Below are 4,844 nucleotides of genomic sequence, written 5' to 3' on the forward strand. Positions count from 1 at the left end.
CAGCCCCTGGCTGACTGTACAGGAAGTTGTGGGCAGAGGGTTATGGAAACCATGGACCTCTGGGGGGAGGAGGGGGGTGGAGGGTGCTCCCTAATAGGAAGGAGATTTGGAAGCCAACACACACACATATGCATGCACATGCACACACACACGCACACACGCACACACACACAGGCTAAAATTACTAACACAAGCAAGACGGTTGCGAAAGGAGAATATTTCCCAGAAGAATATTCTAGAAATACATTCTCGGAAGAAAAGGAGAAATTGCGCAGATTAAACAGCAGTGTCTGCCTGTTAGAGGGCAAGTGATGGGGGTACACTGAAGTATGTCAAAAGGAAGTCACGTCATAGCCTTGAACTTTGGACATCTATTCTCTGCTGTTGTGTGTGTGTGTGTGGGGGGGGGGGGAGCTGAAGCAGACAAGACTCAAAGTAAGAGCAGTGAGGCAACCAGGCTGAAGAAGACAGGGATCTCACCTGGCCAAGGGCAGGGGTGCAGGGAGGCCTCTGTTAATGAGTTGAAAGACACAGGGTTCGGACATCTGTTGATGAGGGCAGTGGACACCATCATCAAGGGGTGGACGGTGCTGTGTGCTGAGACGGGATGGGGTGGGGTGGGGGAGATGGAGGAGGGTGCAGCTGGCTAAGGGAACCTGGAGGTTCTCCAATGAGAAGCTGCAGGTGTAACTCTGCAGCCTGGGAGGTAAAGGCTGCCAGTGAGCTCATGCAAATCCTTGTAAAAATATTTTTGTTCGCCAAAATTAAATAGAGAAACGGTTCACAAGAGAGATGTGACTCAATAGCTCTTTACCCATCTATAAACCTGGTAAGGATTGCAGAACGGTGCTGCAGGCAGCCGTGCCGCCTCCGCCCAGTCAGACCCGGGCCCTGGGGTCAGGTCTCCAGCACATGTACATACAGAAAGCCTGTGTTTCATTTCTACTACCTCCCCCCCATGTTTGATGCCTTAGTGCTTGTTAAGCAATGAGATGGACCAATGAGATGGCACAGTGGGTAAAGACACCTACCTCCAAGCTTGATGATGTGAAATTGATCCGTGGAACCCACATGATGGAATGGAGAGGGACAGGGGAAGGGAAAAGAGAGAGAGCTGATTCCCAAAAGCTGTCTTACCGATGTGCATGTGTGCTCTCTCTCTCTCTGTGTGTCTCTCTAGCCCTCTCTCTCAAATTTAAAAAAAAAAAAAAAAATATTTTCCAAAAGTCCGAATTATGGATTCCTACATCCTGGATCTTGCTATAGTTCCTGAGATACAGAGGAATGCCCATTTCCAAAATGGGAAAGACTCAGCTACTCTTTATTTAATCTGTTTGGCTGTATGGCATGACTTCTTCCTGGCCCTTCCTGCGACCGCTGGGGTGCCCTTGGCTCTGTTCCCGTAACCTCAGATCAATCACCTGCCCTCAGCTGCTTCCACCAGCTTCCTGCTCCTCCCACAAAGGTCGTCATCCAAGCCAGTCCTCTTCTCTCTGCCGGGTCCCCTTTCTTTTCCTTCACTGACTCCCAATTCCTTTGGGCCAGCTCGAGCCTCTCACGTTGGCCATGATGCATCCACACAAGAGTCAAAGCTCTCAGGAATTCAAAAAGGAAACAAATCTGCATATCCTAGAACTGTGCATGACGAGAGCAACAGTCTCAAAGGATTGGGCATGCCTTCCCTGTGCATCCATGGTGTTTGTCCCAGAGACACACGGCAGGCTATTTCCTGTAGGAGCTTAAAGTCCAGCAACGGAGTCAGACGGTAGATAGTTAAACGTGGCTTCCCTCTGGTAGTATTTGTCACGGGGAAGGAGCCACAGGAGCCATGGTACCACAGGAGAGTTTAGTGGGGGACAGCTGACAGGAAAGTCACAGCAGATTTCCTGGAGGAAGTGCCAAATGAACCAGAGAGTCAAAAAGAGTGAGGGATGGGTGTGGCCAAAACTGCATGGACAAGAGTCTATGTGGCCCTGACTGATGGCCTGTGTGTGGAGCTGAGAGAATCTGGAACCGTGGAGAAAGCAGAGAGGTGAGTTAAGGTTTTTAGTTACAGATTGCTGGTTTCTTCTCCAAAAAGCAACCAGGGTGCCATTTCCTGGGGTCAGATTGGCAGTTGGAAGAAAGCAGGCAAACTCCATTCAGGGAGCAGCTCTGGGGCTGTGCGGATGCAGGGAGGCTGGCTGCAGCGAGTTCTCAGATCCCAGCCACAATTCTGCAGCAGGGAGGCTCAGGGCGGGCAGGTCTGAGGGTGATCTGGAAGGCAGGATGGTGGGACTCAGGGAAATGGGCACTGGCAGTGAAGGAGCAGCGCCATGGAGCCGCATTCCTTCATTTCGGCTGTCTTCGTAGGCGTCATACACAGAGGCTGCCACTCCAGGAGCAGACGACCTGGAGGGCAAGGGTGAGGGCAGGGTAGGCACCGAGGGTGGTAGCTCCTGGCACAGCCCCTCCTCCTCACCTCAGGGCCTTCCTTCTTCCCATATTTCTGTTTTGTTTTGTTGCTGTTGTTTTTGTTACTTTTCTCCGAGCGAACGTCTCTTCATAGGATCTGCTTTCCGCTTGGACTTTCCTGAAAATGTATTTGTATCGCCTTCTTCCTTGAAGGACATTTTCCCAGACAGATGAGACTCCAGGCTGATATTCATTCCTTCTTATCACCCTCAGGCCTCCCATTGCCAGTGTGGAGATGTCTGCCCATCTACTCTTTGCCTAGCAATGAGATTACAAATTCACTCCTGATTTTAAAAAAAAAAAAAAAAGTCTGGGGACCAATCTCAGGTCCTCACGCTTGCAAGGCAAGCATTTTACCCAGAAAGCCATCTCCCCAATCATTTATTTGAGTCTTTTTATGTGGGGACACATTTTGTTTCTTGTTGCTTCACATTTGAGAGTAGAATTTCTGGGCCATAGATCAGATACATGCCTAACTTCATGAAATATTCCTCAACTGTTGCTGTCTACGATGATTCGAATGGGTACGGCACCCTTAGACTCACGTGTTTGAATACTTGGCCCAAAGGGAATGCCAGGATCAGGAGGCGTGGATTTATTGGAGGGGATTTGGCCTTGTTGGAGGAAGTTTGTCACTGAGGAGGTAGGCTTTTTGAGGTCTTACATGTTCAAGCTATGCTCAGTGTGGCATATAGTCCCCTGCTTCCTGTGGGTGTAGAACTCTCAGCTCCTTTCTCCAGCACTATGTCTGCCTGCATGCTGCCATGTCCCGCCATGATGAAAATGGACTAAATCTCTGAAACTGTAAGCCAGTCCCAATTAAATGTTCTTCTTTATTAAGGCTTGCTGTGGTCATGGTATCTCTTCATAGAAAAAGAAACCCTAACTAAGACACTTATTTTGCATCTAGCCATCCTGGCTTAAGTCTTTCAGACAATCAAAATGCATCCATCTACGAATGAGGGGTTAAGGAGTTGAAGCGTGAAAGGTTGGCTTGGTCCCTTTCCTTGGTTTCTTCCCACTTTACTCCCTGTGAAGTTAGAATTGGAAGAGCAAAAACCCAGGACTCCACATATCCAGAGGGACAGAAGGAGAAGGAGGGGCTGGGAAGATGGCTCCGCGTTTAAGAGTGCTTACCCCATAAAATCTGATGACCTGAATCCAACTTCTCCCAAACCCACCTAATGATGGGATGGCCCACACCCTAAGAGTCCACACGAGGGTGCAGTGGCCTGACAGGATGCCCCACACCGTCGGAGCCCACACGAGGGTGCAGTGGCCGGATGCAGTGGCCTGCATCTTTAATTGCAGCACTCCTAAGGTGATGGAGGAAGGTCATTGGTTAAAAAATAAAGAAACTGCTTGGCCCTCATAGGTTAGAACATAGGTGGGTGGAGTAAACAGAATAGAATGCTGGGAGGAAGAGGAAGTGAGCTTAGACTCGATAGCTCTCCTTTCTGGGGCAGATGTGATGAAGCTCCGACCCAGGATGGACGTAGGCTAGAATCTTCCCAGTAAGCGCACCTTGGGGTGCTACATACATTATTAGAAATGGGCTAGTCCAGGTGCAAGAGTTAGCCGAGAAGAGGCTAGATATAATGGGCCAAGCAGTGTTTAAAAGAATACAGTTTGTGTGTTGTTATTTTGGGGCATAAGCTAGCCAGGCGGCTGGGAGCCGGGGCAGCAGGAACGCAGCCCGCCCCTCCCTACAACACTAAGGTGAGACAGGAGATGGAGAGATAAGAATTAGCTAGAAGCTCTCAGGGCAGCTAGTGAACAGTGGGAAGTGGGAACAGACTTCCAAAAGTTATCTTCTGACTTCACCCATGAGCTCAGGCATAGGCTATGCATTCTCTCTCTCTCTCTCTCTCTCTCTCTCTCTCTCTCTCTCTCTCTCCCTCCCTCCCTCCCTCCCTCCCTCCCTCCCTCCTTCTGTCTCTCTCTTACACATACACACATGTGCATACACCTACACACACATACAAATAAATTTTAAAAAATCTTTTATGAAATAAAGTAGCGGGTAGGGGAAGCATTGAATTGGATATAACAAGTCTGTAATTGTATGAGTGAGCTGGTATCCGATGGGGGAAATGTGTGGTGCCGCTTCAATTGCTGCTCAGAGCTGAGAAAGAAAGACGGGCAGGCCACACTGAGAACTGTGCCTGGCAACAACATGACCCCATCTCACACGTGAACACGAACTGCCTTTGTTTTACTCACCTCATCAACAACAAGCCTGTCCTAATTTCTCAGATCTCAGCCCCTGCTTCATGCATCCTCCATGCATGGTCTCCTGACCTCTGACCTCTGACCCCAGCCTGAATTTAGGACAAGAGCCAAAATTCAGTGGCATAGACATGGTGAGAAGAGCGGCCTAGATGGTAAAG

The sequence above is a fragment of the Chionomys nivalis genome, chromosome 1 (genome assembly GCF_950005125.1).
Source record: "Chionomys nivalis chromosome 1, mChiNiv1.1, whole genome shotgun sequence".
Classification (NCBI taxonomy): Eukaryota; Metazoa; Chordata; class Mammalia; order Rodentia; family Cricetidae; genus Chionomys; species Chionomys nivalis.